This window comes from Triticum dicoccoides, chromosome 3B (genome assembly GCF_002162155.2).
Source record: "Triticum dicoccoides isolate Atlit2015 ecotype Zavitan chromosome 3B, WEW_v2.0, whole genome shotgun sequence".
In the NCBI taxonomy this organism is placed as follows: domain Eukaryota; kingdom Viridiplantae; phylum Streptophyta; class Magnoliopsida; order Poales; family Poaceae; genus Triticum; species Triticum dicoccoides.
In genome coordinates this window covers 803911252-803925297 of record NC_041385.1, presented here as the reverse complement: position 1 = coordinate 803925297, position 14046 = coordinate 803911252, and the positions used below count along the sequence as shown (strand labels likewise).

General features: G+C 40.5%; 1 pseudogene; it reads right to left on the bottom strand.

Annotated features, from left to right (window-relative positions):
• Positions 1-14046, bottom strand: part of LOC119280097 — a 102292-nt pseudogene that overhangs the window by 14189 nt on the left and 74057 nt on the right.

Below are 14046 nucleotides of genomic sequence, written 5' to 3'. Positions count from 1 at the left end.
TAACCTCATGGTACTCTGAAAAATACCCGAACCTTTCTGAAACCATTCCGGTGTCCGACTACTATCGTCCAATATATCAATCTTTACCCCTCGACCATTTCGAGACTCCTCGTCATGTCTGGGATCTCATCCGGGACTCTAAACAACCTTCGGTCACCAAAACACATAACTCATATAATACCTATCATCATCGAACATTAAGCGTGTAGACCCTACGGGTTTGAGAACTATGTAGACATGAATGTAGGATCGAAAGTATGTCTAGAGGGGGGGGGGGTGATTAGACTACTTTACCAAATAAAAGCCTAGCCTTTTCCCAATTTTAATTCTTGGCAGATTATAGCAACTTAGCACTAGTCTAGTAATCAACCTACACATGCAATTCTAAGAGTATAGCAGCGGAATATAAATCATTGCATATGAAGGTAAAGTGGAGGAGTTTGGAGGGAGCAAACGCAATGTTGACACGAAGATTTTTGGTGTGGTTCCGATAGGTGGTGCTATCGTACATCCACGTTGATGGATACTTCAACCCACGAAGGGTAACAGCTGCGCGAGTCCACAGAGGGCTCCACCCACGAAGGGTCCATGAAGAAGCAACCTTGTATATCCCACCATGGCCATTGCCCATGAAGGACTTGCCTCACTTGGGTAGATCTTCATGAAGTAGGAGATCTCCTTGCCCTTACAAACTCCTTGATTCAACTCCACAATCTTGAAGAGGCTCCCAAGTGACACCTAACCAATCTAGGAGACACCACTCTCCAAAAGGTAATAGATGGCGTGTTGATGATGAACTCCTTGCTCTTGTGCTTCAAATGATAGTCTCCCCAACACTCAACTCCCTCTCACAGATTTGGCTATGGTGGAAAGATGATTTGAGTGGAAAGCAACTTCGGGAAGGCTACAGATCAATATTCTTGTGGTTGGAATGGATTGTCTTGGTCTCAAGACATGAGTAGGTGGTTCTCTCTTAGAAAATGAATGCTGGAAATGTAGGCACGTTCGGATGGCTCTCTCTATGAATGAAGAGCGGGTGGAGGGGTATATATAGCCTCCACACAAAATCTAACCATTACACACAGATTCTCAAACTCGGTGAGACCAAATGGTGAAACTCGGCCAGACCAATTCAGTTCAAAATGTGAATGTTTGGCTTTTCGGTGGGACCGATATGATCAACTCGGTGGGACCGATGTGCTAGCGTTAGGGCATAACTTGATCTTGGTGGGACCGATCACATGAACTCGGTGGGACCGATTTCAGTAATAGGAAAACAGAGAGTTGGTCAGGCAAACTCGGTGGGACCGATCGCTCATTTCGATGAGACCGAAACGTTACAAAAAGGAAACAGGGAGTTTGCATTGTGAACTCGGTGGGACCAATCGCTCATTTAGGTGAGACCGAAACGTTACGAAGGGAATCAGAGAGTTTGCAATCCCATCTTGGTGAGACCGAGATCCCTATCGGTGAAACCAAAGTGATTATGGTTTGTGGCAGTGTCTATGTTAACTGAACTCGGTGGCGTCAGATAGATCAAATCGGTGGGCCCGAGTTTGACTTTTGGGTTTAGGACATATGTGGAAATGTGAAAGTGGCTGAGGGTTTTGGAGCATATCACTAAGAATTTTGAGCAAGCAAGCCATTAAGCAACACCTCATCCCCTTTTAATAGTATTGGCTTTCCTATGGACTCAATGTGGTCTTGGATCACTAAAATGAAAATGTAGAGTCTTCAGCTTGTTACCAATATGTGTCCTTAGCATTTTGAGGGGTCCACATCTCTAGTCCATGTCGTGCCAATCATTGAACTTCCTGAAATGATCATCTTGAAAGAGTATTAGTTCAATGAGCTATATGTTGTTAAGAATTACCAAAACCACCCAGAGATTAGTTGGACTTTCAATCTCCTCCTTTTTGGTAATTGATTACAACATATAGATCAAAGCTTCAACAAATGATAATAAGAATGAAATACATCGTTGCTTTAAGAAGTATGTGATAAGCAAGAGCTCCCCCTAAATTTGTGCATTATTTAAGATTTGCTTTTGAATGCAAATGCACAATCAATTAGGATCATGGGTTACTCTTCCATGTCAGATACATCTTGGTGGAGTGCTCAAAATGATAGAAAGAGGAACATGCACTCGTCACCAAGGCAAAGTGAATGATCATACATAAGAGATAGTGAATATCATCATCCAAGCACAAGCATTAAGTATGATATGATCAAACACATGACCAAACAAGTATCACACACACATAACTATAATGTATCAACCAAGCAAGCAAGCAAATAAGTTGCAAAAGAAGCAAAGCTCTATCTCTCTCTCAGCCTATGATCTATACACTTTCTCCCCATTTGGCAACAAGTTACCAAAAAGCTTGAAAATGCATAGTGCTATGCGGCTCTCTAAGCTTGATCTTCAGGAGGTGGCATCGAGAGGACTCCAAGGACGAATGCATCTGTTGAAGTTGATGGAGCTGGTGGAGTTGCAACCGGAGGGGCAACTGAAGCTGTGGTTGCAGGTACTGACGCAGTAGCTCTTGTGTCTGTCATTGGCACTGCTGCAGATCTCTGTGCCCTAGGCACTCTCTGAAACACTTCTGTGGTTGCTTTCCCTTTCCTCTCTGCAGCTTCTTCTTGGAGATGCTCAACTGCTGTTTGCATTTCTGTCACCTTCAAGTCAAGATGATAGAACTTTGTTTCAATGATCCTTTCCAGGCTCTCTTGATTCTGAGTCAGGGTGGCCAATCCTTTCTCAATCCTCAAAGTATCTTGAATAAGATATCAAAGTTGGTCTTGCTTTGACTTGAGGAAAACCTGTGAAGCCTCTTCAGCACTTGGCATCTTGGCTGCCTTCTCAACTTTTGCTTTCTACCTCTTCTCTTGAGCCTCTACTGATGTGGGATCTTCAGCATTCATGACAACTGTGTTGTCCTCAAAGTCAGGCCTCAAGGGAAGGTGCTCTTTGTCCAACAAATACACATATTCGCTCATCTTGGAGTTAATCAGCATCTGGATGTGTGGAGCATACCCACATGATCTTTTCTAGTCAGCAGTTGTTCTCTTGATGGTCTCAACAATCAAACTCATCACTTTGAACTTTTGGGGCAAATCAAATAGCTGAAGCAAGTTGATGGAGTGGCCTCTGATCATCCTATGATCTCCTGATTTGGGCAACAAGGTGTGCCTCAAAATGGTGTTCATGGTGGCCAATCCTGATATCAGATAGTACACTGAGCCTAGCTTATGCGTCTCCAAGGCCTTGTCAGGTATCTCCTTGTACATGTTGGCCATGGAGTTGTGGTCCTTCTTGCGCTCAGCATAGACATCAATATCTTCCTTAGCTTCTTCAGGGGCATTAATGAGCTTTGCCCACTCAGCAACAGAAGACTGGTACCTAGTACCTTCAGACATCCAAACAATCTTGCCATCAGGGTAGAAGTGAGCTGTTGAATAGAACTGCATGATAAGCTCATCGTTCCATTTGGTCAATTTCTGACCCACAAAAGTGTCAAATCCATTTAGCCTGAAGCTCTCATGCACTCCTGGAAAATGGTCTTCATTGGCATCAATGTATTTCCATTCCACCCACTTCATGTCACACACAATGAGCTTCTTATCTAGGAGCACAGTCTCATAGAAGTCCTGATGTTCCTTGGTGTGAAACCTGTAGTCCACAACCGTTCTTATCCTCACATCATAGGGATTTGCTTGTCTCCACAATCTGAGACTTGCATCCTTTCTCTCCTTCATATTCTTAGCTGCTAGATGGTTGTCATCATGATCTGGAATCTTTGCCTTCAATTTACTGAGCACTTGGGCTTCCTCTTCTTCTTCTTCTTCTTCTTCAATCTTAGGCACTAGGGCCTTTTTCTTCTCTGCAGCGGGAATGTTTCTAGTGCCTCTCTTTGGTGCAGACTTGGAAGCTTGAGCTGGAGCTTTGGGGGCAGTCTTGGGCTTTGAAGGAGCAGCCCCAGACTTGATGGCACCCCCATCATCTTTTGAGACTTGGAAGGAGGTGCATCTCTCTCTTCCTCCTCCTCTTCTACAGAATCTCTCACCATTGATGGCTTTCCAATCACTCTAGCAATAGTTTTCCTAACTTTTTCCTTTCTTTTCTTTCCATCTCCACCTTCTCTGGTCTCAAGAGTAAATTCCATAGTTTCTTGTGTTGATGCTTTGGCTTTTGACATTGGCACTCTTCTGGCAGGAGCCTTCTTGTTCAGACTTGGCTTTGTAGAAGCAGTTGTGCCAAATTCTTTCTTGACAACTGATACGTCTCCAACGTATCTATAATTTATGAAGCATTCGTGCTATTTTATTATCTGTTTTGAATGATTACGAGCTTTATTATACACTTTTATATTACTTTTGGGACTAACCTATTAACCGGAGGCCCAGCCCATATTGCTGTTTTATTGCCTGTTTCAGTATTTCGAAGAAAAGGAATATCAAACGGAGTCCAAACGGAATAAAACCTTCGGGAGCGTGATTTTTGGAAAGGATATGATCCGGGAGACTTGGAGTTCAAGCCAGGGAAGGTTCGAGGAAGCTAGGAGATAGGAGGGCGCGCCCACCCCCTGGGCGCGCCCCTGTCTCCTGGGCCCCTCAAGGCTCCCCCGGCCGACTTCTTTCGCCTATATAAGTCCACATACCCTAAAAACATCGAAGACGAAGATAGATCGGGAGTTCCGCCGTCGCAAGCCTCTGTAGCCAACAAAAACCTCTCGGGAGCCCGTTCCGGCACCCTGCCGGAGGGGGAATCCATCACCTGTGGCCATCTTTATCATTCCGGCGCTCTCCATGACGAGGAGGGAGTAGTTCACCCTCGGGGATGAGGGTATGTACCAGTAACTATGTGTTTGATATCTCTCTCTCTCTCTCTCTCGTGTTCTCTCTATGGAACGATCTTGATGTATCGCGAGCTTTGCTATTATAGTTGGATCTTATGATGTTTCCCCCCCTCTACTCTCTTATGATGAATTGAGTTTTCCTCTTGAAGTTATCTTATCGGATTGAGTCTTTAAGGATTTAAGAACACTTGATGTATGTCTTGCCGTGTTTATCTGTGGTGACAATGGGATATCACGTGCCACTTGATGTATGTTTTGGTGGTCAACTTGTGGGTTCCGCCCATGAACCTATGCATAAGGGTTGGCACACGTTTTCGTCTTGACTCTCTGGTAGAAACTTTGGGGCACTCTTTGAAGTACTTTGTGTTGGTTGAATAGATGAATCTGAGATTGTGTGATGCATATCATATAATCATGCCCACGGATACTTGAGGTGACAATGGAGTATCTAGGTGACATTAGGGTTTTGGTTGATTTGTGTCTTAAGGTGTTATTCTAGTACGAACTCTTGAATAGATTGATCCGAAAGAATAACTTTGAGGTGGTTTCGTACCCTACCATAATCTCTTCATTTGTTCTTCGCTATTAGTGGCTTTGGAGTGACTCTTTGTTGCATGTTGAGGGATTGTTATATGATCTATCTATGTTATTATTGTTGAGAGAACTTGCACTAGTGAAAGTATGAACCCTATGCCTTGTTTCCTATCATTGCAATACCGTTTACACTCACTTTTATCATGAGTTACCTTGCCGTTTTTATATTTTCAGATTACAAATACTCATATCTACCATCAGTATTGCACTTGTATCACCATCTCTTCGCCGAACTAGTGCACCTATACAATTTACCATTGTATTGGGTGTGTTGGGGACACAAGAGACTCTTTGTTATTTGGTTGCAGGATTGCTTGAGAGAGACCATATTCATCCTATGCCTCCCACGGATTGATAAACCTTAGGTCATCCACTTGAGGGAAATTTGCTACTGTCCTACAAACCTCTGCACTTGGAGGCCCAACAACGTCTACAAGAAGAAGGTTGTGTAGTAGACATCAAGCTCTTTTCTGGCGCCGTTGCCAGTGAGGCTAGGTAAGCGGCACTCACACCCCGTCAACTAAGCTCTTTTCTGGCACCATTGCCGGGGAGGTGAGTGCTTGAAGGTATATCTTTAAATCTTGCAATTGAATCTTTTTGTTTCTTGTTTTATCACTAGTTTAGTTTATAAAAGAAAAACTACAAAAGATGGAGTTAAGCTTGTCTCATACGCTTCATCTTTTTAATATCTTTAGTGAGTATGATGGAAAGGAAAATTATGCTCAATTGCTAGAAGAAGAATGCATTAAAATGTTTGGTACTAGATCTTTGTATGATGAGCATGATTGCAATGTTGTTAGTATGAATTCCTTGAATATCCATGATGCTAATGATATGCAATGCCACAAGCTTTAGGATGCTATGTTTGATGAAGATGATATGTTTAGTCCCCCAATTTTGATGAGAATATTTATTATGATGAAAGCATGCCTCCTATTTATGATGATTATATTGATGAAAGTGGATTTGGAGAGGTCATGACTTTATTGAGTGATGAATCCACTATTTCGGAAGAGGTTCCAATTGATTATGAGAACAAAGTTGCTATCTATGATAATTATTATGATGATTTGTATGCTATTAAGAATAATGATAACCATGAAACTTGTCATCATGATTTTAGTTTTCAATTGGATTATGCCTCACATGATAATTATTTTGTTGAGTTTGCTCCCACTACTATTCCGAGTGAGAAGAATTTTGCTTATGTGGAGAGTAGTAAATTTTCTATGCTAGTAGATCATGAAAAGAATGCTTTAGGTGCTGGTTATATTGTTGAATTCACTCATGATGCTACTGAAAATTATTATGATGGAGGAACATATGCTTGTAGGAATTGCAATAATATCAAGTTTCCTCCCTATGTGTTGAAAATTTTGAAGTTATGCTTGTTTTGCCTTCCTATGCTAGTTGATTATTGTTCCCATACGTTGTTTGCTCACAAAATCCCTATGCATAGGAAGTGTTGAAAATTATTATGAGGGAGGAACATAAGCTTTTGTTTCAATAAAGTGCCAAGTAAGATCTTTAGGATGGCTTACGGTGATAGTTGCGTTGATCCTGCTAAAAATCAGAAACTTTTGCACCCAGTAAATTAGTTTTGATAATTCACAGAAACGTGCTTCTGATATTATTCTATTTTCTCTGGATTGGTACACAAATTGATTAGGACTTCCTAATTTGGTAGGATTTTTGTATTTCCAGAAGTATACGGTTGATACAGATTACTACAGACTGTTCTGCTTTTACAGATTCTGTTTTCTATGTGTTGTTTGCTTATTTTGATGAATCTATGAGTAGTATCGGAGGGTATGAACCATAGAAAAGTTGGAATACAGTAGATATTACACCAGTATGAATTTAGAATGAGTTCATTACAGTACCTAAGTGGTGGTTTTATTTTCTTATACTAACGGAGCTTACGAGTTTTCTGTTGAGTTTTGTGTTGTGAAGTTTTCAAGTTTTGGGTAAAGATTTGATGGACTACGGAATAAGGAGTGGCAAGAGCCTAAGCTTGGAGATTCCCAAGGCACCCCAAGGTAATATTCAAGTACAACCAAGAGCCTAAGCTTGGGGATGCCCCGCAAGGCATCCCCTCTTTCGTCTTCGTTCATCAGTAACTTTACTTGGAGCTATATTTTTATTCACCACATGATATGTGTTTTGCTTGGAGCATCATTTTGTTTTGTTTTTCTTTATGTTATTTAGAATAATGTTTTGCATCTTTATTTTCAATAAAAATGTCAAGGATAGCCTTTACCATGCTTATTTTGCTAGTATACATGTTGCTGTTTGAAAACAGAAAGTTTACTGCTGTTGCAAAAATTCCCTAGAAAAGTCAGAGAATGGTATAATGTTGAAACTTTTTTCATATTGAGCTATGATAAATCTTCTACATCTTAGTATTTTTCTAATAATTTTTGGAGTTAGGGAAGTATGATGAATCTTGCATTCTTTACAGATTATACTGTTTTGGCAGATTGATGTTATGTTTGCGTTGTTTGCATATGTTTGCTTGTTTAATGATCTATTATATAATTAAAATAGAAGTCAAACAAGCCATCACGTTAATCCACATATGCTAAAAAAATAGTATCCATTGATTTTAATTATAACGGTCACGTACAAAGAGATATGTATTTACACTGGAGCCAAACACGATTATATTAATAGGAAAAAGGGTGTAGTCCGACGGGAGCCAAACAGGAATAACAAGGGGGAAAAAAGCAGTAGTCCGGTTGGCACACGTAATAGGCACCACCGTGAGCGAGGTGCAATTTGTATTGCCGTCCAAAAGTAAAAAAACATGACATCATCGCTCATGTCATTTATCAATTAATTTTGGCAGCTTTATCTATTAGCAATTTGGTAAGCATACTATATACAATAAATTTGTATCAGATACGTATGTTTTTAGATTATAGAAGTAAAAAAGGTTCTCATATACATACGTATGTCAAATTCCTTAAATAGTTAATTTTTTATCTATTATATTATTATTAAGACAGTAGAAAAAGAACGGTGGAGATTTAATGCACTAGAATTAAGAGGTTTGAATGATCCAGATTTATCATCATAAACACACCGACGTGGCCATGTCCTAAAAGCAGTTTTTTCCAGGGTTGCTAAAAAACAGTCAAGCAGACTAAATATACGTCGCATGCAAAGAAAATGCTAAATATACGTATACAAGTTGGTTATGTTCCAGCTAAAGAAAAGGAGGTCACATGCACGTGTACAACTTGATACTTTTCTTTCCTTTTGAAAGCGTACAATTTGATAGTTAGTTACCAGATCGATTCCTGGCCTGATTGATTTTTGTGGGCAAATCAGGTTTAAGTGTCGTGATCGTATTGGGGCAGGAGATATTGTCCAATCTTATGTAGTAATAGGCAAGCCCGGCCAGCAATCTTGGTAGCACGATGAGGCCGCATATACGGCAGCCCTCCGGCAACCCAGCGTGGATCTGGGGCGCTCCATGTCTTGGTAGCAGGCACTTCGTACTGGCAGGATCCACACCCACCATGAACCTCAGACGGGCAAGAGATTCAGCATGTCATGACAGCATCTCATCGAGTACAAAAGAAATTCAGTGTCCGTTGTGCGTGCAAAGGAGGAAGAGGAGGTAGCGATACTTCTGTGGGATATGGTCGTTAGCCTTTACAACTTTGGCAGGATCCAAATCCACCATGAACCTTCAGCATGCCATGGCAACATCTAATAGATCACCTAAAGAAGGATCGTGATGCCACACAATCCCACAAAAAATTCTGACTCCACTATGGGTGCAAAGGAGGAAAAGGAGAAAGCGATACACTATCGCCTGGGCAAGCGAGAGATCCAACATGTCATGACAGCCTCATCCACCATGAACCTTTAGCATGCCATGACAACATCTGATAGACGACCTAAAGGACTGTGATGCCACAAATCCCAACAAAAATTCAGAGTCCACTGTGGGTGCAAAGGAGGAAAAGGAGAAAGTGGTACTTCTGTGGGCTGGGCAAGCGAGAGATTCAAAATGTCATGACAGCATCTCATCGAGCAGCTAAAGAAAGATCGTGATGGCCAAAATCCCACAAGAAATCGATTGTCCACTGTGCATGTAAAGAAGGAAGAGGAAAAGGCGACAGTTCTGTGGGCTGTGGTGGTTCCTCAGCTCCGCGGAAGCTAAAGTGATACTTCTGTGGGCTTTGATCGTTCCTCGCGCTTCAAGGAATCTAAAATGATACTTCTATGGGCTGTTGTCTAGGAGATTGAGGTAGCAATAATCTTACCATGTTGACCTCTACTCTGCAGAAGCTAATGAGTTTCTGGACTCTATCAGGCTCACACACGAGACTCTCAGAAAAAGAATAAACAAGGTTAGCCTTTTTTTTGCGGAAAAACAAGGTTAGCCTGTTGACTAAACCATTCATAACAAACACAAATTTAACCATGTATCTAGGAGGACTAAATATATTTCATTGTCATCTATAGCTAATATGAAACTGGTGGGATATAATATGATGTTTCATTGCCAAAAAATTGTACAAAATTCATACCACATGGCGAACTTATAGAAATAAAGAGGGTACAGAGGGCAAAACAAGAAGGGAGTAACGGATCTGAATATGGACATTCTACACACGCTGCACCTTTTTCCTATAGAGGAACTAATTTAACTGATGAAGAAACCTAATTAACAAAACTCTTCGAAGAAAACAAAAGCACCTTGTATGTGCAAGGTGCGCATAGTAGAAGCATGCGCAGGTATGCCACCACGTTAACCTAAAACACAAGTGCAATTGAACAATTAATACAGTTCAGTGGACAAAGGCAAGAAAGATTTATGTATGAATCATCTATTGTTCATATGTAATTACCCCCAAAAATGTTGATGGAAGACGGACACCAAAAGATGTGTAGTGGAAGAGGAAAAACTAAGAATTTGTATATTCATATCCAATATTGGTTAGTTGTGGGTCTAACAAATGGAAGGACAAGGAAGGAAATACGCGTACCAAAATTACTATATTAGCATGTGTGGAAGCATGTCCAAACATGATAATGCACAAAACAACAACAATGATGATGTTACAGTTGTACTATACACTAATGTTAGAATTTAATGTTGGTTGAGATGTTTTAAAAAGTGCAGATCGAATACACAAAACAATTGATTAGAAGATGATAAGGAATAGTTAAAAAAACGTACCAAGCACTATATTCCCTCATGGTAAGATAACATAATGATGTTTGTTTTTCAGTTGTTACATACCAAGTAAGTTACCAAGAACTTAATTTATACAGTAAAAAGTTCAGTGAGTACACTAATATTCCCTCATGGTAAGATAACATAATTAGAACAATCACAAATGAGGTTCACACTTTGTAGACGATAACTTTTATGTGATTTTACGTTCTACGAGCTACCAACATCTCAATAACAATATAGATACAAAAAGAAATAGAATATCTAGTCGCACAAATGCGCGGGTTACCCTGCTAGTTCTATTTGAGGATAGGAGTATTAAATATGTAGAGACATTTAATATGCAATGTTGAATAATAATTTTAGTGATTTGTTACAGTAGAAAATGTTAAGGTTTTGCATTGGTTTATACTAACCTATCTCACGAGTTCTTGTTGAGTTTGGTGTGGATGAAGCTTTTGATAAAAAGAGAAACCATGATATGAAAGGAATTAAGGAGACACAAAAGCTCAAGCTTGGGGATGCCCAAGGCACCCCAAGATAATATTTCAAGAAGTCTCAAGCATCTAAGCTTGGGGATGCCCCGTTAGGCATCCCACCTTTCTTCTTCAACAACTATCAGTTAGTATCGGTTGAGCTTAAGTTTTTGCTTCTTCACATGAGTTGTGCTATCCTTGCAATGTCATTTTATTTTGTTTTGCTTGCTGTTTGAATACAATACCATGATCTGAAATTCTTTAATGAGAGAGAGTCTTCACATAGTTACAAAATTATTTAGCTACTCATTGATCTTCACTTATATATTTTTGGAGTAGTTTTTCATTTACTCGCGTGCTTCACTTATATCCTATGAGTAAATTGTTGAATGAGTTGATTGTCATAAATCTGAAATTATATATGTCTCATTTGCTTATCCCATGGGGAGTAATGACTTCACATCTAAGAAGTAGAGGTTGTAAATTTATTGAAGGTTAGCAAGCATTGTATTGGTCATTTGAACAATTCATGAAAGAATATTGAAGGAAGAGAGATTTCACATATAAATATACTATCTTAGACATCTTTTATAATTGTGAGAACTCATTAAGTATGACATGCTAAAAAGTTGATGTTGGACAAGGAAGACAACATAATGGGTTATGTTTTCTCACATCTCAGTTAAAGTATATTGTCATGGATCACTCAAACATGTTGAGCTTGCCTTTCCCCCTCATGCTAGCCAAAATTCCTTGCACCAAGTAGAGATACTACTTGTGCTTCCAAATATCCTCAAACCCAGTTTTTGCCATGAGTGTCCACCATACCTACCTATATGTGGTATTTACCTGCCGTTCCAAGTAAATTTGCATGTGCCAAACTCTAAATCTTCAAACAATAATCTGTTTTGTATGCCCGAATCGCTCATGTAGCGACTAGGGGCTGTCAGTATCTTCCATGCTAGGTGGGTTATTCTCAAGATGAGTGGACTCCGCTCATCATTCACGAGAAAAATGGCTGTTAACCGGGATGCCCAGTCCCATGATCAAAAGATCAAAATCAGATCAAAAATAATTGCAAACAAAACTCCCCCAGGTTTGATGTTAGTTGGAGGCACCCGTTATTTTGGACAAGCCATGGATTGATGATTGTTGGTGGAGGGGGAGTAAAAACTTTACCATTCTATTTGGGAACCGCTTGTAATGTATGTAGTATGGAAGATACTGGGAACTCTTGGTTGTTATGTTGACAATGAGATCATACCTCTCAAAATTATTTATCTCTATTTCAAAATCGAGCTCTGGCACCTCTGCAAATCTCTGCTTCCCTCTGCGAAGGGCTTATCTTTTAATTTATGTCTTTTACTTTATGCAAGAGTCAAGGTGATGTTCACCTTTCCCTTTTTCATTTTATCCTTTGGCAAGCACCTCGTGTTGGAAAAATCCTAATATATATATCTAATTGGATGTAAGTTAGCATGAACTATTATTGTTGACATCACCTAAAGGTGAATACGTTGGGAGGCAACACTATAAGCCCCTATCTTTCTCAGTGTCCGATTAAAACTCCATAACCATTAGTATTGCGTGAGTGTTAGCAATTGTGGAAGACTATATGATAGTTGAGTATGTGAAGTTTGCTAAATCAAAGCTCTGACATAGACCCTTCCTGAAAATAAGATGAATTGCAATTGTTTGATGACTGAGAACATAGTTTGCTCGTTTTCAAGAATGTTTATGGTCTATGCTTTAACATGTGAATTGCTTGTTGCTTGTTCGTGAGAAGTTTTATGAGATGAACCACTGTTATGACATATAATCATGCTAGAAAAGGTGATTGAAATTATCACTAATCAAACTTGTGCACCTTCTAGCATTCACACTTCATAAATTCTTTATTTTATCATTTACCTATGCGAGGACGAGCATGAATTAAGCTTGGGGATGCTGATACGTCTCCAATGTATCTATAATTTATGAAGCATTCATGCTATTTTATTATCTGTTTTGAATGATTATGGGCTTTATTATACACTTTTATATTACTTTTGGGACTAACCTATTATCGGAGGCCCAGCCCATATTGCTGTTTTATTGCCTGTTTCAGTATTTCGAAGAAAAGGAATATCAAACGGAGTCCAAACGGAATGAAACCTTCGGGAGCATGATTTTTGGAAAGGATATGATCCGGGAGACTTCACTACAAAAAAAGACACATCCGTGACATTTTGGGCCGAACGAATTTTTTTCCTGTCATACATATGGCACTTCTATGATGATAATTGTGACAAAACCTGGTATCATCATAGATGTGCTGGGCTCCTACTTCTATGACAAAAAATCATGACAGAAAATGGGCTTTTCGTCCTGGGCGGGCCAGAGACGCAGCTGCATGACATTCTTTGGGCCGTCCATGATGGAAAAAACCGTGGTAGAAGTGAGGGGGAGGAAAATTTTGGGGAGTTGCCGGTTACGGTGGGACGTCGGGGGCCGAGCGATGCGCGTTTCTCTCATACACGTGCGAGGCGTTGGCTCTAACTGAACCCGAGCGAGGCGTTGGGCTCTAACTGAACCCGAGTGATTGCACTTCAGGCTACGCGTTACTGAACCCGAGCGATCGATCGATGGCTGTTAACTGAACCTGATCGAGCGATTCCTTCTCTACTGCTCCTAACTGAAGCCGATCGATTGGATGAACAGTGAGTGTTGCAGGGGGTTTGGATGAACAGTGAGCGGTGGCGTTGCCTCTGGATGAACAGGACCCCGTGGTGTGGAGGGCTGGATGAACAGTAGACGGTGGAGGAGTGGCCATGGAGGGGTGGTTGAACAGGACCCCATGGTGTGGAGGGCTGGATGAACAGTAGACGGTGGAGGGGTGGCCGTGGAGGGGTGGTTGAACAGGACCCCGTGGTGTGGAGGGCTA